General features: G+C 37.2%; 1 protein-coding gene across 1 annotated transcript in view; it reads right to left on the reverse strand.

Moving 5' to 3' along the window:
* Window positions 1-9,921, reverse strand: part of LOC103603080 (cyclin-dependent kinase 14-like) — a gene marked incomplete at its 3' end in the record, with an annotated part of 83,523 nt that extends 73,602 nt beyond the window's left edge. Inside the window, exon 1 of the mRNA XM_008587556.1 lies at window positions 9,873-9,921. The remainder of the gene's footprint in view (window positions 1-9,872) is intronic.
* Window positions 9,922-26,330: the final 16,409 nt, after the last annotated feature.

Genomic DNA, 26,330 nt, shown 5'->3' on the forward strand with positions numbered 1-26,330 from the left:
CACACTGTAGCAGTGCGCCACCGGGCTGGCCCCACAAAAAGCTGTATTTTGAGAAGATAAACAAAATATACAAACCATTAGCTAGGCTGACTAAAAAAAAGAAGAAGACCCAAATAGAATCAAAAAATGCAAAAGAAGACTTTAAAACCAACACCACAGAAATACAAATAATAATTAGAGACTATTACAAACAACTATATGCCAACAAATTTGAAAACCTGGAAGAAACAGATAAATTTCTGAACACATACAAACTACCACGACTGAACCAAGAAGAAGCAGAAAGCCTGAACAGACAAATAACAAGCAATGAGACTGAAGCACTAATCAGCTGCCTCTCAACAAAAAAAAGGCCTAGACTGGATAGCTTTAATGCTGAATTCTACAAAACTTTTAAAGACAAATTAATACCAATTCTCTTCAAACTATTCCGCAAAATTGAAACAGAGGCCATTCTCCCAAATGCATTCTATGAGGCCAGCATCACCCTGATACCAAAACCAGACAAAAATACAACAACAACAACAAAAAGAAACTGAAAGCCAATATATCTAATGAGCATCAATGCAAAAATCCTTAACAAAATATTGGCAAAAAGAATACAGCAACACATTTAAAAAATTATATACGATGACCAAGTGGGATTCATCCCAGAGATGCAAGGATGGTTAAACATATGCCAGTCAATAAATATGATACAATGCATCAACAAAATCAATGACAAAAATCAAATAATTATCTCGATAGATGCAGAAAAAACATGTGACAAAATTCAACATCCCCTCATGATAAAAACTGTCAACAAATTAGGTATAGAAGGAAAGGACCTTGACGAGATAAAAAATATATACAACAAACCTACCACTAACGTCATCCAAAATGGGACATGAATAAGACACAGATGCCCACTCTCACCACTCCTATTTAACACAGTATTGAGATTACTACCCAGAGCAATCAGGCAAGAGAAAGAAATAAAAGGCATCCAGATTGGAAAAGATGAAGTCAAATTGTCCCTGTTTGCAGATGACATCCCTGTTTGCAGATGACATCAAATTGTCCCTGTTTGCAGATGACATCATCCAACATACAGAAAAACCTACAGACTCTACCAAAAAACTCTTAAAGCTGATAAATGATTTCAGTAATACTGCAGAATACAAAATCAACACACAAAAATTGGTAGCATTTTAATACTCCAATAATGAACTAGCAGAAAAAGAAAAAAAGAAAGAAAGCCCATTGACAATAGTTACCAAAAACAAAACAAACAAACAAAACCTAGGAATAAACTTTAACCAAGGAGGTGAAAGATGTCTAAAATGAGAACTACAAATCACTGATGAAAGAAGTTAGAGGATACAAAAAGATGGAAAGACATTCCATGCTCTTGGATTGGAAGAATTAACATTGTAAAAATGTCTATACTACCCAAAGCAATGTACAGATTCATTACAACCTCCATCAAAATACCAATGACATTCACAGAAATTAAAAAAGTGTAACAAATGGAGCAACAAAAGACCCCAAATAACCAAAGCAATCCTGGCAAAAAAATAAAGCTGGAGGCATAACACTACCTAATTTCAAATTATACTACAAGGTATAGTAAACAAAATAGCATAGTACTGGCATAAAAAGATACTCGGACCAATGAAACAGAATAAAGAACCCAGAAATCACATACTTACAGCTTACTTATCTTTGACAAGGCAACAAGACACACAATGGGGAAAAGACTATCTCTTCAATAAATGGTGCTAGGCAAACTGTACATGCATATGTAGAAGACTAAAACTAGGCCTGTACCTCTCAACCTCTACCAAAATCATCTCAAAGTGGATTAAAAACTTAAATATAAGACCTGAAACCATAAAACTCTTAAAAGAAAACAGGGGAAATGCCTCAAGAAGCAGACTGTGCAAAGACTTTATGAATAAGACCCCAAAAGCACAGACAACACCAGAAAAAAATAAACAAATGGGATTATACCAGACTAAAAAGCTTCTGCACAGCAAAAGAAACAGTTTATAGAGTAAAATGACAACCTACAGAATTGGAGAAAATATTTGCAAACTATGCATCCAGCAAGAGATTAATAACCAGAATATACAAAGAATCCAAACAACTTAACAGTAAAAAACTAAGTAACCTGTTTATGGGCAAAGGAGCTGACCAGGCATTTCTAAAGGAAGATACACAAATGGCCAAGAGACACATGAAAAAATGCTCAACATCACTAAACATCAGGGAAATGCAAATCAAAACCACACCAAGATATCATTTCACCCCAGTTAGACTGGCTATTATCAAAAAGACAGAATAACAAATGCTGACAAGGATGCAGAGAAAGGGGAACCCTCCTACACTTGGTGGGACTGTAAATTGGTGCAGCCATTATGGAAAATAGCATGGAGGTTCCTCAAACAACTATAAATAGAACTGCTATATGATCCAGCAATCCCACTGCTGGGTATTTACCCAAAGAAATGGAAATCATCATGTCAAAGGGACACCTGCACTCCCATGTTTATTGAAGCTCTAATTACAAGAGTCAAAAGTTGGAACCAACCTAAATATCCATTGATGGATGACTGGATAAGGAAAATGTGTTATATTTACTACACGGAATATTATTCAGCCATGAAAAAGGATGAAATTCTGCCATTTGCAGCAACATGGATGAACTTAGAGAAAATTATGTTAAGTGAAATAAGCTTGGCACAGAAAGAAATACTACATGTCCTCACTCATAAGTGGGAGTTAAAAATATATATACAAATAAATTTTAAAAAGAAAGAAAGATACAACAATCACAATAGTTCATTTACCTTCCAAAGGAGAGAAGAGAACTGAGGTCAACAGTGGTGGGAAAGGGGGAGTGGGAGGGAAGTTAGCAATAAATCGGTAAAGGGCCTCAAAAAATGACTACAATGTGTACGGCTGAATATATTAATTATCCTGATTTGAGTATCACACGTTGTACACAGGTATTGATATTTAACACTGTACCCCACAGATATACACAATTGATTATGTTTCAATAAAAAAATAAATAAATAAAATATACTGTTAGATTTTTTTAAAAAAAAGAAACTGAAGTGACAAAACAGATTAAAAAGAAGAAATCATGGGCCGAGCTCGTGGCGCACTCGGGAGAGTGCAGTGCTGGGAGCGCAGCAGCGCTCCGCCGTGGGTTTGGATCCTATATAGGGATGACCGGTGCGTTCAGTGCGCTCACAGCGCTCACTGGCTGAGCGCGGTGCGGACGGTCTCAAAAAGGACAAAAAAAAAAAAAAAGAAGAAGAAGAAGAAATCATCACAAGCACCAAAATAAACTTGTTTTAATTTTTCTAGTAAATGTAATAGAACCTAGAATTCAAACTAGATTAAAGATGCATCCACACATGTAGACACTCATCTGAATAAATTAATTCGGTCCACTCATCATGAACACAGGTTTGTTCATTTACCAGTAGATTCAAAGCTCAGTAAAAATTGTTAGAAATTCAAACAGTGTTAGAGGCTCCAAAAGTCACAGTTCGACCTATAATTTTAGCTTAGAGCTATGTAAAATCTAGACAACTCTCTACCAAATTCACAGCAGTGGATCTGAAAGAGCACAACTTAATTCAGTTCAGGTTGGCATTCATTTCAAGTGAATTCATTTGGGCTGAAAATTGTCCCTTTGAATCAACCATTTTCTGGTGATCAGCATTTTACTTAGTTTAGGGTGTGATCTTCTCTACTTCTTCACTCCACACTCTTAGTTGAGGGCAGACACTGGAAAATAATTGGTTTAAAAAACTCCAAGTTGATACACAGTGAATATGCACCATGCATCAGGCAGGTCACGGTCTCTTCACTCATAAAAGGAATATCCATCACAGGTCCAATGCAAAACTATGAAATAATCAAAAATCTTGACAACTCCCTACATTTGTTTGTCCCTTTGTCCATTATTCCATAAAGTCCTGATGACTTTCTCCTACTCAATATCTTCTCTCCAAATCTTTTCCAAATTAAAAACCATCATCAGTCATTTACAAGTTTCTGGGCACTTAAATCATAGTATTACCTCTCCCAGAACTGTTTGAATTTTAAGCATTATAGAACAAAAAGCTTCATCCCTTGTAAAAGTAATTTCAGCTATTAGGGCAAGATATCTTGGGGAGAGAGGAGGGTAGAAGGAATTTATAGTGCCACTGGAATTGTAACCCATGACAGCTGCCTTCATCTATAACTTAAACCTGCAAGGTCTAAAAGTATGGTGTTCTCTCTTTAATTGTAGTCTTTTCTTTTCTCTTCTCCCCAGTACTCTGTGTGTGTGTGTGTGTGTGTGTGTGTGTGTGTGTGTGTGTGTGTGTGTGTGTGTGGATACATGGAGTTAAGGTATGAGATGTTTTATCTTTATATAGAGAGAGGGATATATGCATGAATGTGTTTTAACTGATAGCTGTAAATGATCAGAACGAAGATCTTGCCTAAAAGCATCTTCAGAATATTAGCTAATATACATGCAAGTCTGCTGCCCATGTTAAGTCAGAACTACATCACTTACAATAAGCTCTGGGTCTCAGTCATCTTGTGTGTAAAATGACACAGCTTTATGAACTCTTAGGCAACAGTTTACAACTGGTAAATGATTTTAAATAGATCCACTAGGTAAGGCCAGACACATAAATTCATGCATCTGTGTTTCCTCTTACATTCCACTTTCCCTTAGGATTTTAGGGTTTCGAGAGGACGAAGACAGGTACACACCATGAACACTTCTCTTGATGTCTCCAGTCTTCTCAGATTTTTCTCAAATGAAATCCTGGCATTGTTTCTCAGTGACGATGTCCCAGGCATTTTGGCTGAGGAATTACTTGTGTGAAGCACTTGTGCAGCAAAACACATTGTAAAACATTTGGCAACCCTAGTTCTAGTCTACTACATGCTAGTCATGCTCCTACATTGCTGTCACGGTTGCAATCAAAAATGCCCTCACTACAAACTACCTCATTTTTAGATTGTACCTCATAATTTGTCATTTAAATACATGTTGTCACATGTTTTCATATAAGCTACTGTAGAATTTGTTTTCATGTGTTTGGTTTATTTTGTTGGTGTGGGAGGAGGTCTGTCTTTGTTTTGGTCCGTTTCTCATGTGTTAATTATATTTCCATGACCAGACTGTAAATACCTTGAGCACAGAAACCAGATCTTCCGTTTCTGTAGTGTCCGCAAAGCACAAAAGACTGAGCATGAAATTCTGCTAATACTTACTCAGTGATACATTGTTTTCGTTATTATAAGCTTTGTCCTTAACTAAAAATAGGCCATTAAAAAACTAGTCCTGGGCTGGCCGGTAGGTTTATTTGGTTAGAACATGGTGCTGATAACACCAAGTACCAAGGTCAAGGGGACAGGCCAGCTACCAAAACACAAACAAACAAAAAAACTAGTCCTAAGAAACTACATAAAAATGAAGCACCTTCTGAGTTGAGATCTCTTACAGTCAATGAAAACACCAGCTGTTCCCACTCACAAGAATTCAGTATCTAATATTGTGATTTAGTTTTAAAATGCTTATTTGTGTACTGACTGGTTTCTTTGGGGTCTGACCTAATTTCATTTAAATCCTGAACTCATCAGTTAATGGACACAGTTGAATGGCGAAATCTTGAGGACATTACATACCTTTATGCTGCTTTAGTCACTGTAATTTTGTTACAACGCTCCCTGGGCTTCAATGCTTACCATGATCAGTCTTGATAACTGTTTTACTAATTCTATTATAAAATATTTAGATGGTCCCCCCAGCAGCTTAAGCTTTGGTATATGTTGCTAAAATAATTTTATTTAGTTGCTGTCTCTTCTGTTACAAACTTGAGATTATATATATGAAATAAAGTTTTGTTTAGGCTCATATAGATAGGTGCATAGATTTACTGACCTCTAAGTTCTTCATTTTGTCCAAATCACAATGATAAATGTAACATAAGGTTTAATGAACACTCATAGCAAAGGTAGAACTACCATATCTCTTATTAGTTGTGGTCTATATAGATTTTTCAGAATGTAGTTACCTTTGGGGATCAGTATTTCATCTGGGATATTCTCTAACCCTTGCTGCTTGCAGATCAGCAGCACTGGCATCACCCACCAGGATCTCAGGCCCACCACAGTTTTACCAACTAAGAATCTGAATTTTAACAAGATTTCTACATGGTGTTTGTGCATATTAAAGTTTGAGATGTGGTGCTCTAAACCACAGATTCTGCTGTTATGGTCAACAGGGATTGAGATTCTGAGAGAGGTCAACTCTCCTAGAGGCAAAATTTGTTTCAGTATCTGTATACAATATGAGTGATAATCATTTCACTATTCCTTAGGTAAAAATTTTTGCCCAAACTTCCCACAAAAGATTATGGTAATTTCAGATAATTCCTTAATATAATTTTTGAACTCTGAAATAAAATTTTCTACTATGTAACATTTTCATATGTGACATTACATCCTGCATAGAAATTTACAGATTTATGTGTCTGTAATACATGAGCACTATTTTGCCATTGGCTACCATATCTATTTTTTAAAATTGCCACAAAGATATTCTAAGGAGAATTGAACGCAGAATCTTGCTTTGCTTTTTACTTACCAGGGTTTATTTGGCAGCTTTGGGGGAAAAAATTAGAAATCACTTCAGGATCCCGAAAAGAAATTTTAAAAGGAACTTACATTTGTGAAAAGTACCTTGTATCCTAAACCAGGTCCTCCCTTGGGGGTGGGGGGACAGGAACCTTTGCCTGTATAGCATAACTGAACATTTCACACCCCAGACTGGACAAAGCACATGAACTCCTACTCTCATTCTGTGTAAGTCTAGGTAAGACATCTTTCAGACACTATTTCCAATAAAAACTTATTAATATCCAAAAAAATCAAGGGGAGAAAGAAGATTTATAAATTTCTGACTCCCACTTGACATCCACAATTATATGGCAGGTTAAAATTCCATAACAAAGAAAAGACAATCAGGTGTGTAGCATTCATATCATATGGCCAAATGAGTATATGGTGTTGGGAGATGTAATATTAAAACTGACATCTAGATTACCGTTCCTGCCCCCAACATTAATAGCCAGAGGGCTGAGAAATGGGGCACATGAGATGAGAATCTCCACATACAGCAAGGGAGTGACTCTGTCCTGAGACTCCACATAGTGAAAGCCTGTTCCAACCCACAAAATACCTTCAGCTGCAGAGAGGAAACGGAATACCCATTCTCGACAAAACAGAAGAATCAAGCTACACAATGTGGCTCACACTGCATGGCTAATTAGTTTCTTCATCAAGACACTATTCCCTTAAGCTCTTGTTCTAGAAAAGAAAAAGTATGTTCCTGCAAACAGGGACTTTTCTCCCTTCTCTCATAGAATTTACAGGTTTAAATATAGCCTTTCTTTTTATTAGGTTCTGTCTTGGGTCCTACCCGAGAAGAGGGAAAGCAGACTGTTATTTTCAAAGGATTCAAAACCATGCAGAGGTGTGAAATAACCTGGCAAGGGGGATGGACTAATGTTAACTACAGCAATTTAAAGACTAGAAATGTCTATCACATCAGATCACTAAAAACTAATAAACAGAGCAGGCTGAACTTGAAATCAATAACATGGCCCAGGATGCTTTCTACCTGTACACTTATGCTTAGTGTTTGAGGTTTTTTCAAACATCATAAAGACTGCAGAAGCTGTGTTTTGTTTCAAAGGCTGTGCAAATGATAGTCTCAAGTACCTTCTGAATTGTTTTGTTTCACTTCTGAGTTTCACTGAACCACCCGTAGCTTCTCTGTACTAAACCAGGCCAGTTCTTCCTTCATGTTTATACTTTTCAAATACCTATAGTTCACTATTCTGTCCCTCATGTAAGATAAAGCATCCAAAAGGTGCAGTAACATTAAAAAATGGAAACTGAAAAGAATGCACTACGGGAGGTATGACTGATCCATTAGGATCTGAATTCTTTTCCTCTGGTAACCATATGAACATCATTTAAAAATAAAGATTATAAATATTTTTAACTTCCTTCCCTGAAGGACAAATAAAATTGCATACTATTTTCTTACTCTGTAACAGATGGCTATATAAATAAATACAACTTACATCTCCTCACCTACAATACCTATCTTTTTAATAAAATTTAGTGGTTAATGTTAAGAGTGATGTTATAAAGTTTCAAAGTATAATGTTTTTCTCCAAATAAAATAAATCTAGATGTAAACCCCACCAAAGAATCCAGAAAAATATAGGGCATCACTCAATATAGGATTGACTTTTGAAGCTCTTAACATTTTCAGAGAATCATATATGGGTCACTAACCACACAGAGCTTATGAAGAGAAACACAGGGAACAATGAACCTTTGAGGAGAAAATGGAAGTATCTTTCATTGCGGCTTTAACAATTGGTCCATCTATTGTAAAGAGCCAAAATTTCAGCAACAATAAATTTGACAGCAACTCGTTAATAATAAAGTCCTAACCGATTTCATGAAGACATTCTGTAAACCTTTCCTACGACTGTGAAAAAGTCAATAGTGAACCTTGACTGAGATATCCAAGGAGAATAGAGCAGAGCAGTGGGATACACATATCCTGCTGCTTGTCTGTCACCTGAAAACAAACCCAGTGCTTGCAGAAGCATTTCACTGTCAACTTTATTTTTTATTTTATTCATTTTTCAGCAAGATCTCATTTAGCTGACAAATAAGCTGCTGGGGCAAACAAGTTATCAAAGGGGCAGAAGGGTAAGTCTATAGAACATACAACCCTCCAAAGCCTGCCAGATATAAATAGAAATACTGGAGCATTCTATTACTTCCTCCTTTTATCCACACAGACCCAATAACATTAAGATATAGTCTATATGCCACATACTCAGGCAAATTAGAGAAGGATTTGGGGCAAAATATAATGCAGTTGAAAGAAAAGAGAGATGGAAAGTAAGGATTTCTAGATAAAATAACAATGATGATGATGATGGCTTTTATTGAACTCTTATTATATAAAAGTAACTATGAAAAAACACCTTAAAAATAATTTCTCAATTCGTCTGTACAATAACCTCATGAGTGTGGTACTATTATTATCTCAATTTCATAAATGATTAAACTGAGACACATAAATTAAACAACATGGCGAAGGCCACACAGAGAGTAAACACAGGAGATGGGATTTATTACAGGACTCGGACTACAAAGCTCAAGCTCTTGACCAAGGTGCTCTTTCTTACATGTCCCCTGGGACTTACATCCTGAGGGAAAAAAACAAAGGACAGACCTTATCTATAACACTTCTCTTTATTCTCTCTTTTCTCACCTGATGCAAAAGGAAAGCACTTTCAAAGCTGTGCAAAATAACCGCTCTGTGGTTTAGGTTTCTTAGCCTATCCCTCCTTCCCCCAAACCCACCACTCGGATAACATGCATTTGATTAATCTGATTCTGAATCAGCCTCATATCCAAAGACACAGCATAACAGAAAAACATTTAGGGAGGCAGAAAGCAATAACACTCATTAAGAAAAATCAGGCTAATTGGGAAGATGGGATGACTCAGGTATCAAACACTGCCTTGTTGGATCTTCCTCTGTATAAAAATATGTTTGGGTCTCCTGGATAGTGAGTTAAAGGTGTGGATATAAATTGCTGACTGACCCAGTCTAAGAATCATCAAATTGGTCGATGGCAAACAAATGAACAGCTCTGGGGCCTTAATTTGGCTTCCTAAAAAGGATATACTGTCAGAAAATCCATCTGGATTTAAGAGAAGCGGTATCAGGAAGAAATTTGAGAAAGAGAAAGCTATATTGATGAAGCCAACCTTACCTCTTCCAATGGAGAACAGCTTAATACGGCATCAAGCTTACATCCTCTCCAATTTCTCTCTGTCAAACTCAGGAGATACCTGGGGTTTTCTGGTGGAACATCCACTGAAAACAGGAGTGGGGAGTGAAAAAAGGCCAACAGCAGGCTTCAGGAGACTGAGTAGAGTTTCACTCTCACATTGGCTAATGAATGTAATGAACCAATTAGATAGCACGATTTCTGAAGTACCTGCCAGTTCTAAGAGTCTCTCATTCTGTAAGGGGACCTCAACATGATCAGTCTTTGCTTATAAAGTTAGAGTAAGGAACTAGAAGCACAGTGGGTGAAATGCAAATTCTAATGAAGACAAAAGCCACAGTCCAGCTTCCCATTGAGTATTTCAGCTGAATGTTGCTCTCTATCAGCAAAGAATTGACATGAAAATCTTAGCAGCCCAATTACTATACTCAATTACCAGGCCATATAAAGATTCGAATTATAATATATCCATAGATTTTTCCCTCAGTGCATTTCTATTTTTTTCTTACTTACCCCTGCCCACAGCTATTACTTTTAGTACATCTAAATTATCTATTATGGTGTCCCTATGGGAACTTGATTTAGTGACATCATATAGTGAGGGAGAAAAACTGCTGTCTTTTTCCATATAAAAATAAAAGCATGCATTATAAAGGAATGAGATCCTGGTACATGCTGCAACACGGATGAACCTTGAAAACATGCCAAGTGAAATAAGCCAGACACAAAGGACAAATTCATACAATTCTCCTTAATATGATATGAGGTACCTAGAAGAGGTAAATTCATAGACACAGAAGGTGGAATAAAGATTACCAGGGGCTGGAGGGCAGGGGGAAGGGAAATGGGGAGTTACTACTTAATGGGTGCAGAATTTCTGTTTTGGATGATGAAAAAGTTCTGGAAATGGATAGTGAGGACGGTTGCAAACCATTGTGAATGTACTTAATGCCATTGAACGATAAACTTAAAAATGGTTAAGAAGGTAATTTGTGTGATATATATTTTACCACAATAAAAAAAAGCAAAGCACATAGTATGTCTTTTACAATTACCAAAATGAAAAAAGAAATTGCCACAGAATTTCTCCTTAAAATATTTTTAAAAGAAGTGGATTGTAAGTTCCGTGAAGACAAGGACCAGATCTGTTTTACTCACCACTATTACACAGTAGATATTCCATAAATGTTTGTTCAATAAACAAATACTTAAAAGAAAGTACAGGAAGGAATCTCTTAAATAGGAAATATAATATTTAAAAAGCATCAAATTTACTACCTATTTGAGGGAGTATAGTGGGGTATAATCCACAGAAAAATGCCAACACTACTATACCTAAGCTCCTTCAGGGAATGGAGTGTATATATTTCACCTAAACTCCCTTCACAGCATGTCTTACAATGTCTTACACAGAATAGATGGCTAATAAGAGTTTGCAGAATGAATGAAAAAACAGTATGATTATAAAACCAATTTCATATTGATTAAATCAATGCTCTACTATTCCCCTCTTTAAAAATGAGTTACTTTTTCAAATTTACAATTCCTTCTGCCGCAGGATGAAAAAATAAACCTCACAGCTTACACAAAGTGAACGTAAAAATATAAACAGCTAGAACACATCACTCTCAGCAAAAAAAAAAAAAAACAAAAAAAAACCGCAAACACAGTGCATGTCATCTACCAAACAGAGAAAAAACTTTTTTTAAAAAAAAGAATAATTAATGTTTGGAAAAGAATAGCTTATAGTACATCTTTATTTTTTACGAAATGGTAATCAAAATAAAAGAAAATTTGAACTCTCTTTGGAAGAAAATCCACATATTTATTCCTCAAAATCAATGTCCAACCTTTACAGTAAATAATTAAGTGAATACAGAAGTACATTTAAGGATCCCCCATCAAAAAAAAACAAAAAACACATACTTATAGTGAACCATAACATGTTATCAGTATTTCTCTCAATTACCCTATCAAGTAATCAGGTGTTTTCTTTTAAATTTAGTTATGTCACAAAATTATACAGAACTAGCTTATGGCCAACATGCAAGTTACTAATGATTTTCTCAACTAACATTTGCCACCTACATCATTTACATTTTATGTGAATTACTAAGTTAAACTACACTTAAGTAGAATATTTTTAAAGCAAAAAATCAAATGCTGACTTTCTTAACATTTAGCACCTATATAATAGGTAGATCCATATAAACTCACCAGGATCATGTAACGTATTAGCCTTACTTCGAACAACATTAAATATGTGTCCTTCAACTTCAAACCCCCTCCTTCCTCCATATACTATGTGCCAATTAACAAAGGAAATAGAAATTCAACCATGATAGATGTCAAGGTATACATTTCTATCTCTTGATTTTTATCTTCTCTACGGAACAGTTAGCATCATTTTTGAGAAGCCTGTCTGCTGCCCCAGTCCTTCCATGCATGCAGGAGTTCTCCATTAGCATCCAAAATGCTAATCCTCTATTAGAGCCAGCACTTCAAGCAGAACTGCATGAAGGATTATCACTTCTGTACATGAAAGCATAACCACTACAGGTGTAATGATGCAAAATACCAGCACACTGACCTCTGCTCAGCAGCACACACTTAAATAAAGCAGGTGCATTTCTGTGTTCAAGAAGGGGAGGGGGTGGGATGAGCAGGAAGGAAGCCCCAGATCCCTAATATATTAGAGATGTTTATTCCACTCAGATCCAATCCAGCTAAATTCACAGACATCAGTTTACCCAAATGAAAAAAGTGGTCTCCCGTCCTTCACTTGCTTGACTCAGAGGGCATTCAGCCAAGCACAGCCAGGCAAAACAATCTGCAAGATCTCTTTAAGCTATAATAAATAGGACTATCTACAGAAGAAATAAGATTCAGCTATGGCAAAGAGGCAGTTGTTAAACCTTTTCCTCATCTTATCACACTGCTACTGGTGTTTACAAACTATAAGCAATAGCCTTGGGAACCTCGAGAGACTCTGCCATGAGTAACCTGTCAGATCTCTAATTTAAATACCCCTTTATCAATCTGTAATGTTTTTGGCAGTTAAATGACATGCATAAAATGAATCCTTTTCAAGTTATAAATGAGTGAGTCAGGATTCAGACTTGCCGAGATGCTCCAAATTAAAGCCCTTGCTATAATTTTAAGCATGCTCCGTCTTACCGTTTTGCTGTTGTCTCTCTCAGGCTCAATTCACCTGGAACTCTTTAACATGTCTCTAGCAATGTGTTTGCACCAGGCCAGGCTTAAACAGCAACTGAATTCACATCTTTCTGCACTAGCAAGCTGAAATGGTACGGCCGTACTACAACCGAGAAAGGGGGAAGCATGAGCAAAAAAAAAAAAAGCTCAGAAATTACCTAAGAGAAGCTAATCTCAGTGGAATAAGACCAAAAATGGTTCAGAGAGCACAAAGAACATGCTAACATTCAGTATCAATAGCTTTCACAATTCAATTTTTTTCTCAAAAAAATTTAATTTTTTTTTCTCCAAACACGATGGACTTGCCTGTGGAGTTCCCAGGAAGGCAGAGTAACCGGGCTCTGCAGCAGCATTGCAGCCAAAGTAACCATGCATATGCTGTCCAGGCAATCCACAGAACACTGTCTCTTCAGAGATATTGATTTGCAATGCAGGGCTGCTTCAAAAGAATACAGAATGGGAGCCAAACAGCTAATGGTGATTGCACAGGAAGAAAAACATTTAATCAAGGGGATGCACCTCATCATACTCAATTCAATTTTTTTAAAGCACTGGAGAAAGCCAGTGTCCTGAGTGACAACCCCATTAAACAATAATCTGAGTTCCTATAGAAGGCCAAGTTTAGGCTACCATCACTCGTGCTGCAAAAGCTGCTAAAATGGCTTAATGTGTCTATGTGCATATATTTGTCATACGCAAATGGAGCATAATGAGAACTCTAAAATAATCATGCACCAAATATGCAAGGTTAAAAAAAAAATGCACAGGTGCAGCATTTACTGAACCAAAGTGACAGAACGCAGAGTTATAAGCCTGCAGAATTCTTGGTGGGCTCAGAGCTCATACCACACTCAAAAGCAAAATACCAACACAAACCATATCTCACAATCTTTCGGCAAATTGTGCCAACTCATGCCACAAGGTGCTGGGTGGCAAAGGAATGATGCCAAACTGCTACTCTCATAGCAACCCCTACAGGAGAGTGGCTGATCTACAATTCATCCTTGTTTAAAGGATTTTTCATCTTCAGAAAAGAGAAGCACAAACGAATATATAAATACAACTGAGAAACACCTTAGGCAAAAAATTAAAAAGTCAGGCCAAAAATATGACCTCATAAATATTCACTTATTTAAAAAATTAAAATACAAGAGGAAGTAACTACTGTGTCAATGGTGAGTGGTCAATATTCCCTTAGCTCCCAGTTCTTGGTGCACACCAATGATCAGAAAGCTCATGGAAAAGTATTTGCCCTTCACTTCCTAATTGGTTTAGATGAATCATCCCCCTCCCCAACTTGCAACCCATCTTCACCTACATCACTTTGAATGACACCGTGAAGATATTTAACTTTATTTTTTTCCTTCGACACAAAAACTCATTCAAAATCTTACAAAAAGTTCTTCAAACACAAACATTATGTACTTCCTTGTTCACCAAAGCCAACAGAGAAAGCTATCTCCTTAATATCTGAAAACTATCCAATTATATGCACATCATTTCTGCAGAGTAGACTTCATTTCAACAGGTCTTTCAAGAACCTGAGGTTTTGTTTGTGATTGTTCATCCCTCCAGCCCACAGACTCTCCTTTTTCAGAACCAACAGCACTTATTAGAATCATTTAGGATTTAATAATATGCTGCCTCATAAAACTCTCTTGTATTTTTGGCATTTTCTGCATTTTAAAACCCTTGAGGGACCAGCCTATCAACTGCGTCTTTTTTTTCCTTTCCCCATTGCACATAACTCAATGCTAGGCATCTAGCAAATATTAAATAAATATTTAAAAGAATTAATAAATTTCCCAACTCTGTATTATAAGGCTAAAGGTTCTTCTCAGGAAATTTCCCCTCTCCTATCATGCAATGGTCCCTAAAAAGAACCCACGTTAGAAGTGCTACTTTAGTCACCTCATCTAAGTAGTTCCTGTATCTTTTTTCTATAGAGTTAGCTGATAGGAGCATGTACACTGTGTTCCCTAAGATATCCTGTATAAAAGCCAACAAGCTTAACACAATAAAATTTCCCCTCTATTCTTCCATCTATTCATTCAACAAACATGTACTGAAGTGCTCAACAATATAAACAGCCATGTTCTCTGCATGCAAGGAATCCAACGAGTGGTTAGAAGTAAAGCAAGTGATTACAACAAAAAAAAATGAGTGTTTTGGGAGCACTCACTCGGGTACAAATAACCTTCCTCAGGTGGCTCAGAAGAGACTTCATGGAGGAAGTAGCATAAAGTGGAGGCTTCCAGGTACTGCCCAGGAGGGAAAGAACATTTGAGGAACAGCATGACAGGACTAAAGGCTCACAGGTCTGAAACTGCAAGTGGTCTTAGGAAACAATCGATCACTACCCATAGTGGTGGCTACTGTGCAGGCTGAGGGAAAGTTGGCTCAGTGTCAGAGCATAAAGGGCCCTGTAAGCCATACTCAGAATTTAGGGGTTTTGCCCTACAGGAAGTTGTCACTCAATCCAGTAGGAAAGCCTTAAAAGACTAGAGGCAGAAAAGTTGGCTAGATGGTATTTTTCATTTTACAACAGGGTAATGGTGTAGAAAATGGATTGGAGAGGTAAAGGAAGGAAAGTTGAGAGCCCACTTGGGAGGCTAAGACAATAGTCCAGACAAGGCCCTGAACTAAAGCAATGAAAATGGGATGGAAAGACAATGTGGTGAGAGACACTCAGTATGAGTTACTTGCTGAGTGAACGGACATGAGGTCTACAGGAAAGGAAAAATCCAAGCATGACTCTGAATTTCTAGTATAACCAGATGAAAGGTGGGGTCATAAACCAAACAAGTGGATACAGGAAGAACAAAAGTGTGAGGAGGAAGAGAAATGTCATGAATTCCATTTTTTACACGTTGAGTTTTAGATATCTCCGGAATATCCAAAAGGACATGTTGAGTAGGCAGCAGTAATAGGGATCTGGAGCTCAGAAGAAAGGTCAAAGGTTTGTTCATGTGCCTTAGGTCAGGGTTTCCTAGAAACAGAGCTGAGCCAGGATTTCCCTAATTCACTGAGGGCATGCTCTCAGTAAAAAGGGGGGAGGAGGCAGGACAGGGAGAGGAAAAGCCAAGGAAGAACGTGGCCTCGGATGAAACGAATGCACCCAACTTTAGTCCCACTTGAAGCAACAGGGACAGCCTTTTCTACCCCTGGGCTGGTCAGTCAATGACTGAGGCCTGGAGAGGAAGGGCTTCTGTTTAACTTTGACATCCACTGACCAAGCAGGTCTGAGCAGGGAACCTACGGCACCCACCAAATATGGTTCAGTCACATTGGACAATTTTTTTTTTTTTTTAAATTTTTTATTTTGTCAATATACAATGTATATGATTATTATGGCCCACCACCGACACTTCCCGCCCTCCTCCCTCTCTCCCCTCCCCCCCAAGAATGTCCCCTCCGTTTGTTTGTTGTAACAACTACAAAAAAAGTATAGTTGTTATATCTTCTTCCCCACCCCACACCCCCCGGTTTTTTTTTTTTATCTTCTTTAGAGAAATGCTTACTTAGTTCTTTTGCCCATTTTTTGATTGGGTTGCTTGTTTTTTTCTTGTAAAGTTGTTTGAGTTCTTTATATATTCTGGATATTAGTCCTTTGTTGGATGTGTATTTTGCAAATATTTTCTCCCACTCTGTTGGTTGTCTTTTAGCTCTGTTAATTGTTTCTTTTGCTGTGCAGAAGCTTTTTAGTTTGATATAGTCCCATTTGTTTATTTTTCCTTTGGTTGCCTGTGCTTTTGGGGTCATATTCATGAAGTCTGTGCCCAGCCCTATTTGCTGAAGGGTTTCTCCTATGTTTTCTTTAATAAGTTTTATTGTTTCGGGGTGTATATTTAAATCCTTGATCCATTTTGAGTTGATTTTAGTACATGGTGAGAGGTATGGGTCTAGTTTCAATCTCCTGCAAATGGATATCCAGTTATCCCAGCACCCTTTGCTGAAGAGGGAGTCCCGACCCCAGTGAATGGACTTGATGCCTTTGTCGAAGATCAAATGGCAGTGAGTGCGTGGGTTGATTTCTGGGTATTCTATTCTATTCCATTGATCAGTGTCTCTGTTTTTATACCAGTACCATGCTGTTTTGGTTATTATGGCTTTGTAGTATAGTTTAAAGTCAGGTAGAGTAATACCTCCAGCTTTATTTTTTTTGCTCAGCATTGTTTTGGCTATTCGGGGTCTTTTGTTATGGACAATTTTTTTCTTCCTCACAACTGATTCCTGCCTCAGGGATCTTTATCTTTGTTCTTCTCTCTGCCTAAAATGCTCTTGCTCAGACAATCGCTTGGCTGACTCCTCATTACTTGGTTGGATCTCAGGAAGCACTTCATCAGTCCTTCCCTGTCCCCTCTGTTGTTGCTCCTCTCTCCCCTATCACATGGCACTGTTTTTGTTCACTATCTACTTTACTTTATTTGTTTGTCTTTCTCCACCAACAGAATGTGAACTGCTCAAGAGCACAAACTTCTACCCATTAGTTCTCCTGTGCTTCCCAGTACCTAGAATAATACTCAGTACTTTTGAATAAATAAACAGTAGAGGGCTGGCTGGTTAGCTCACTTATCAGAGTGCAGTTTTATAACACCAAGGTCAAGGGTTGGATCCCTGTATCAGCCAGACACACACACACACACACAAAAAGTATCAATAAACAGTAGAAGGAGTTACTGATGACAGCTCAAACAAATTCTGCGGATTCTGTAAAGTGAAAATGGATGGGGAGCTTGGAGAATGTGTGGGAAGAAAAAAAAAGTGTCAACAAACACACACAGCCATACAACAAGTTTGGACATAAAGCACAAGTAAAGATAGCAGCTAAACAGCACAGCTACAGGAAATTAATCATTATGTTCATGTTATACAGGATTCACAATCTACTGCTATTAAGAATATCTCTCTTAGTGGACATTGAGATGTGTCTGAAACCACAACATAGAATGACAGGAGAAGTTAAAATAAGTTAAACCATACCACAGAGCAATACATTGAGATGTATCTGAAACCATACCATAGAACAATAGAAGTTTCAAAGAAAAGAGACAAAAAGTCTTGTAAAAACATCACCTCAGTGGATATACAGGAAAAGATAGGAAAGAAGACCGATTGACAAAAATACTAAAATGTGCCATCTACTTATGTTTTCAAGTAAACAAAAAACGGATCACTTGAAATGCCTGCCTCTATATGAAATTTTAAAAGTTATTTAAAATAGTATGCACTTCCCTGGCTTTTTTAATTGATTATAATAAACACAATCTAATCTTCAATTGATGATGGGATCGATTACGAACATTAGCAATAGCCCTCAGGGTTTAACGGCCTCAGGATTTCCTTCTTAAGGTTCTAAAAGTGCCTTCTTCTCCTGACATCACCACACTCTTCTCAGTCTTGCTACAAGCTTCTTCCACCATCCCTAAACAGGGCCAAGGATAATCAGGCTAGAAGACTGGTTTGAGTCAATAGATGGGTTCAAAGCAGAACTGAATAGAATAAATGTAGGCTTTACCCCAGAGGCTTTGTGGCACTCCTTGTCTAGGCAGAGACCCTTTTTTCATGTCAACCTACCTGGAGCTATCTCAGACACAAGAGGCTACCAGATGACTGATCTTCATGGAAGTAAGGTTTTGCAGACAGGTGGGGGCAAAATAACAAACAAACAAAAGAAGTAACTAGAGAAAGGGATAGGGAAATACTTTTTTTTAACTCAGCAAGGGAAAAAAAAAACATTAAGAAAACTTTTTAAAGATTAGGGAAAGGGTGAGAGAAAAGGCTACTGTATGGGTTTGAACCTATAAGTCACCTACTTTATGAATTAATTTCATTAAACCTTTAAGTCTAAAGGAGGGAAAAAGAAAAAGGTTATTTTATTTTGAAAAGTGATAAAGAAAAGAGAAATTTTCCAAAAGTAAACTGGTTTTCAAACTATTAGAATTCCATATAACACTAGCAATTTCTTTGTATTATAAACTTTTACAATAAAATGTTCACATTGTTTTAGTAAACCTAAACTTTAACTTTTTAGTAAACCCTAAAAATTGTGCAGTTTAATTCTCCTGCACTGATGCTATTCATTACTTACACTCCCATGTATTTGGAGAAATGCCATTTACTTAAAATACTTTCACAAAACACTGTGAAACTCTGGAGGACTTTGAATTGAATGTTTAAAAGCCCTTTCTTAACTACAATACCAAAACTATCTATATGTCACTGATGGCATTTCATGGAAACTTTAGGATTTCCCTCTTAATATTACACAACTTTGAGTGCTTTCTGGATTCTGGAGGGGGAAAAAAAAAGGAACTAATTTTATCAGCAAATAGAGGTGATTCTATCACAATCCAATAAATTTGTTCCTGGAAAAACTTTGCATTCTGTTAAACTGCACACTAGAAACAAAAAGGCTTATGGGGAAAACACGACTAAGGGCAGACCATTCAAGACCCATGCATCCAGAGCACTAAGAAAAACAAAACAATTCTAAAAAACACACTCACATAGGCCACATATTTTATCTCTGCATTTCCTACAGTGCTGATAAGGTCTTTTATACAAAAGATGCTCTATAAATGTTTCTTGGCTGGAGATAAATCTTGTGCTAGCAACTGTGAACTGCAGAAAATACGTCCAGGTGAAAAAATTTCAGTTATGAACATAATCTAGGTCGGAAATTAAAAGCCCAAAGATAGAGCTATAGCAAGGATTGTTATGGTTGTCAAGAAGGTGAGTGGAAGGTTGGGAATCTTGAGTCTAATAACAGAAACAGGTAGACACAGACTACAACAACAAAAAGATAGACCTTACTTTTGCCTGACTTTCAAAAATGTGATGTCAAAGTACAGTTCTGCTTCTACCCAAGGTTTCAGGTTACTCCTTTTTACAGAACAATTTTCCTCCTTCCTATACACTGTGTTTCCTACATCTTGTGTGTCGTCAATTACCCTCAGTAACAACTTGTCTTCATCTCAGCCTTTGCCTCACCTTAGTTTAATTTCTAATCCTTGTCACATAAGACTTGTATTTGCATTGTAATATGTACTGGTTTTCTATATACTAACTATATATGTGATTTTCTACATACCAACCATATATATGCTTTCTACACACATATACATGCACATTTATGTATTTATTATTTATCTGGGTAATCCATAAAATGCATGGGCATTTACATGGCCCAGTGCACGTTTTCCTATTTATGCCTAGCAGAAACACACCTGGAGTTTTGATGTGGTACCATGCCCCATGTGCGTGGAATTTTGAAGACCCAAATGTAAAAGTGATTTTATTTGACCACATCTACAAAAGAGCAGTGTCAGGGAGTTCCAAATGTATAGCACTGATATGATCTGAGAAATGTGAATTAAATTATAGGACTTCAATGCCACACACAAAATCCTCAGGTAGCAGCAAGAAGAAAAGCAAAAGGCACTGGGAAAAGATGTGAAGATCTGCCCTCTTTCTGCTGTCTGGATGCCAGTGAGGACAAAGGCTACAAATCCATGACTTATCAAAAAGCTTCTTAAGGAGCTCAGTCTCATTTTTTAAATTTACCTGTTTTTGAATTGACTATGGAAAGGAAAACAAGGGGTTTTCTAGTTTGGGGTTATAAGTCAGCTTTATCGCTTTCAGGAACTTTACCTCAGCTTTCTAAAATTTCACTTAGAAAATAGGGAAAAATCTCAAAAGGAAAAAAAAAACTGTCTTAAAGAAAGCCAGCAAAGTAAGCATAAAGAAATAATTTTTCTTTACATTTGACATTTTTAAATCTAGAAATATTATGCCACTGATCTAGTATGTACTTTAAACTATTAAAATAAAAAAGTGTTCATTAAATGATTTGCTTTCTTTGTCTCATTCTGTATACCTAAGAAATAAAATAGAAAGCAGGACCTTGGGAAAGAGTGAGTACCAATACCATACATTCAGCAATACACACTTCTGACACTGAAATGATAACTTCAGTTGGTTAACTGAAGACTCACTAGTGAGATTTAAAAATGTGCTCCTTTGTAATTTAATTCTTTCTTGTAGCCAATGTTTTAATATTTGCTTTTTCAAGCTAATAGTGGTATAATTTAGATCATTCCAAAATCACAAGTATATCACCCTCAAAGAACAAAAAGCACAGCAAACTAGGCATGTGGCTAAGGAAGAGTCATCACATGATCATTTAACCACTCGAATCTTACTGGTGTAATAGAGAATCAGGTTCACTATGAAAACGCATACATGGCAGAGATTTTAACAACTCTGAAATGCTTAAACTTACTCTCCAACCCCTTTGTATCCAGTACAATAGTGACTATAGCAGCACTCAAATACGTGTTCACCAAATGCTTTTTGCTACCTCTTGTGGAATGTTTTTCTTGAGTGGTTATTAAAATAGGATGGGTTCCTGTTTCCAAAAAGAAGTAGAATCACTCATTTGGAATGTCCAGCACATCTTTTCTTTCTTCCTGGGGAACAGCTCATCCCCCTGCACCATCCACTGCAGTCTAGGGAGAATTGTGCCCTGTTCAGGACCAGACAAGGAATCCAACCTACACCAAACTTTCCAACTAGAGCTCAGTTGCACCCGACCTCTCCACCCACAATGGCAAAGCAGAGAAAGTATTCTCTTAGAGCAGCCAGTGGCAGTGTCTCTAGCTGTGTAGATCTAGCTGTAGATTGACTGAGATCCTGAAGCAGTCAAGTAGTAGGAGCAGTGACGAGGCTAAGAGTAGAGACAGACAGCACTGATGACATGGCATCCCTGGTCCCAGCCCCTGAAGTCCTTAGCACTATTGGTTGCCTGCCTTTCTAAAGTGTGGCTGTTCAGCCCCTGTTTCTGTTCTGCCACACTTATCCTCCCAATAGATCCCATTTCTTTCTTTAGCCACTTCAAGTTGATTTTCAGTTCCTTGTAACCAAGAGTGAAGCACTAATGCCAGAGCTAGAGTAAGTAACTTAATGAATATTTTGCTTAAACTCTAGGAAAGGGAGATAGAAGGTTGAGGCTGGCTTATATCTTAGTAGATAAGAATGGTTTAATAGCAGTCAAAGGTTTTTACAAAGCTATTCTAGATACCGAACTATATAACAGTATTTCTAGAAATTCGTACTACACTGAGTATCATATGTATGAAATTTTTGTTATTTATTCTTATAATTTATAGAAGAAAGCCAAGGAGCATTAGCTATGAATCAGTTATCTACACCTGTAAGAAGTCTAAATGCTTGGACCAATTAGTTTAACCAGGCATCCAAGTAGCAGTGCTAGCATATACTCAACTTTTAGGCACAGTACCTAAAAGAAAATAAACTGACTACCCTTGCAGATACCATCTATAAATTGTTAGTAAATATCATGACCCATAAGTAGCTGAGAAATGTCACAGAAATTACGAAAGTGAGATCAGTTTGTTGCACCATGCCTGGCCTTTAAAGGCTTCTGGCCATGAAGAAAAGAAGGTTATTAAAAATTAAAGAAGTAATAGCAAGAAGGTTTAGGGAAAGCCACAAAAGTACACTAGGGACTTGTAGAGTACATTTTTAAAAAGCGCTAAGAAGACATTCTAAAGTAACTGTTTCCACTACTAAAGGATTTTTCCCCCATGTTCTATTCATTTACCAAACAGATATAGAGCTTTGTATTAAGCACTATAGGGGTCTGAAGATGAGCGAGACACAACTGCTGCTCTCACAGATAATACAGAAAATAACAGCTTTAGAAAAGGTAACAAAGTACTGTGGTAGTTCAGACTGAGGAAGGCCTCAGAATGACAAACCAAACAAAATCAGCAGATTTTCACTTCAGGCAATTCTGAATACTAGAGTCACAAAAAATCCAACAAATAAGATGTTTGGGGGGAGTGAGGAAGATGTGTATCCAAAGACTAGCAATGATCACTCTGAGCACAAGAACTGTTATCTCTATCTGGATATAATTTGATAATTTAACAAAGAACCTTTGTAATATCATAGGAGCACAGCCTAGAAGAACTGACCAATTTCTGTAATTTGAACCCTCACGAACAATGATTCTTTTCTCTCCTTCGGTGGAAGATTATTTGGATGGACTCCAGGGTCTCCAAGTACACTGCCTGCCCATATGGTTTAAAGATGTGTTTTTTCCTAGTTGCCCTGAATGCAGACAACCAAACTTTTCTTCCATTTTCCTTAAGGAAAATTTAGCTTTGGGAATTGCTGCAACAGCCAGTCATGAAGAACTTAGAGACCATCTTTACTTCTGTATTTCTCTCCCAGTATTGATTCTAATTTAGGAAAAGTGAAGTTTTACTTACCGCATACAAAGGCCAAATCGATTAACATAGTTTAATCAATCCTCCCCTGAAGCACCTGGTTTCCTCAATAATCATTGTTTCTCCTCGTCACTCAAAGAAGATTCAGTTTATGTAATACAGAACTACTTCCTGACTGGCCCCATCACAACTAGTTCCTTCTATGGGCATATAGTAACTACAGCACCAGCAGAACCACTTCACTTCAAGAAACCACAAAATGGTGCATACCTACCTTGATTCAGATATTTCCTGTCACACCCACCAAGGTTATTTAACTCAGAACTCTAAAGTATAAAACAAGTTTGTAAGGAAAAAAGAGACAACATCATAGATAAAACCATATAAACAGGTACACTGGAGCACTAACTTCCACATAAATTCAAATGCATAACAGCTAAATGGAGAAGAATATAGGATCAAGAATTGTACAAACCCAGGTTCCTCTTCTAGGCCTTGAGCAAGATAACTAATTTATGGGAATAATTATAATGGTTCCTCTACTTAAGAGGGTTTTTGTGAGGCTAAATGGTATACAAACTGCTTAGAATGGTGCTCAGTAAACCAAGGGCTTTTACAACTCAGTGGTAAGCATAATTTATGTTTAGGAATGACTGGGCACAATGTTTTTAAGCACCACAGACACCCTCTATCCGGGGCTTGTACTTAGTTCTGCATGAGGTCTGATACTGGTCTTGGCTCTCTTGGTTCAGATCAGCCTGGGCACTTCCTTCTGCATCAGCCATGGGCTGTCAGGTTCATTTTCTCAGTCACTCCCTACTAGTTCCATTAGTTCCTATCGATTCTTCTCCAGTATTTATATTTCTGTTTCTATTGCCATTTACTTTGCTTTTGCACCTTTCCATGAAATTCAAACACTTTTTTTAACAGCTGTAGAGGCTTCCTCACAGGACTTCTTGACATTTCCTTATAGTTCAATATAAGTTTTAATGAGAAAGTTTAGCACACTCTCTTTCCTCTCTCTTCTTTTTCTCACTATCATACTTCCCCATTGTAGCTACACAGCTGCCACTGAAGAGTCTAGAACTGACAACCCATGGCTACATAATGAGACTTCAAAGATGAGATTGACTGAACAGATTAGAACGATGACAAGAGATTCCACACCATCAGAATGCAGAAGGGAAATCAAGGGAGAGGCAAACACTAGAAGGGGTGAACTTTACATTCACGAAAAGGAAAAGCAGCCCCTTCAAGTGTTCATACCTGACTGGCATTGGAAACTTTGGACAACAGAAGATAAAAACAAAAACAAAAACTTGTCAAGAATCAATTTTGCCAATAGAAACCGAATAACTTTTGAAATAAACAGTTCTAAATTGGCAGGCACACATTTTTTTAAAATTTGGAGGTTTTTTTAAGATAACTGATGCTAACCAGGAAGCAGGACTCTGACCTCTGAGACAGCATTAAACAAAATGTTCTTATCTGGTGAAAGAAGGAATAAAATACTGAGGCATCTGCTTTTAAAACATACATAAATTGGCTTTCTTATTAAAATTTGGTGCAGAAGCAGAACCTACCCACATGCATTAAACCTCAATCAGAAAAACCCATCACGGTTCTGCTCTTCTTCCTCTCATTTACAGAAGTGCTTTACCTCTACGTGCAAGTAGCATAAGGTACTGCAGCTTAGAAACTGTATTTTAATTGTAGTTAAGACAATTATAGGTAGAATTCATTATTGTGCTATAATTGCAATTAGCATAAAATTAAAATGAGAATATAAACACTAATAAAAAGTAATTAGTCTTAGAACAGTGTCTACAAGCACAGGTGAAATACCACTCTCCCAGGACTGCCAGAGTTTGCTTCTCTAAGATATCCCCTGCCTACACTGAGTATGTAAGCATGTAATTATGTGGGCAATTCATTTCAACTAAAACTAACCCTACCTATCAGAACAAACATCAGGTAGCATGTATCAGCTAATTTTCTTCAAGTACTTAAGTATATTTTTTTTCTCCACAATTGGCATGTCCTTGCAATACTTCTTAAGTAGGAATAATGACTTGAGAAAATGATCGATTCTTTTAACCCTATTTAGATATAATTTTTATTCTGAAATTACTTCTATGTTTATAGAAAATCTCACACAGGGCAGTTAAGCTTTATTTCAGTTCAAAGACACCATCTAACCTCTGAAAAGTTAAAGGAAGAAAACACATTCTAACTGCACTGAAATCTGATATCTTATAAAAAGATTTTTAGCACCACAGAGAATGTAACAATCTCTATTTCTGTCTCTTTTAACGACAATTTTCTCATGATTATAGGAACTGTAAATATTAGAACTAAGGATTTCATCAGGTAAGGCATCTTTTCGTTTAACAAAAAAAGAGGAAAGGTGAATGAAGCTGTCATTAGTCCCAAGGTCATCTTCTACCTTAAGTCTCCCCTGATTCCTCAACCCCTCATCTGCAGCTCCGTTTCTCCATTTTTCTTTATACCAAAATTCCTTAAAAGGAGTAGCTGATCCCAACTGGTTCCACATCCTCTCTTTCCACTCATTCTTAAACCCATTTTAATCAGGCTTCTGTCCTCTTCACTCCACCAAAGGGCAGCAATGGCCTCCAAAATGCCAATTCCAGTGGGAAATTCCCAGACCCCACCTGAATTTCTCTGAAGCATCCTACACAACTGATCACCTCCTCCTTCCTGAAACTCTTTCTTCACTTGGGTTCCAAATACCACACACCACTAGTTTTCCTCCTATCTCACTGGCTCTGTCTCCTTAGAATCCTTTGCTGGATATGCCTCCTCTCCCCAACTACAAAGACCAGGACCTTGGATCTCTTTTCATCCCTCTCTATATTCCCTTCTTAAGTGATCTTATCCTGTCCTGTGGTTTAAACACCATTGGTACACTGAATGTTCCCTATCTTATATTTCCAGGCCCTACCTCTCC

The sequence above is a fragment of the Galeopterus variegatus genome, unplaced genomic scaffold (assembly GCF_000696425.1).
Source record: "Galeopterus variegatus unplaced genomic scaffold, G_variegatus-3.0.2 Scaffold4429, whole genome shotgun sequence".
Lineage (NCBI taxonomy): Eukaryota > Metazoa > Chordata > Mammalia > Dermoptera > Cynocephalidae > Galeopterus > Galeopterus variegatus.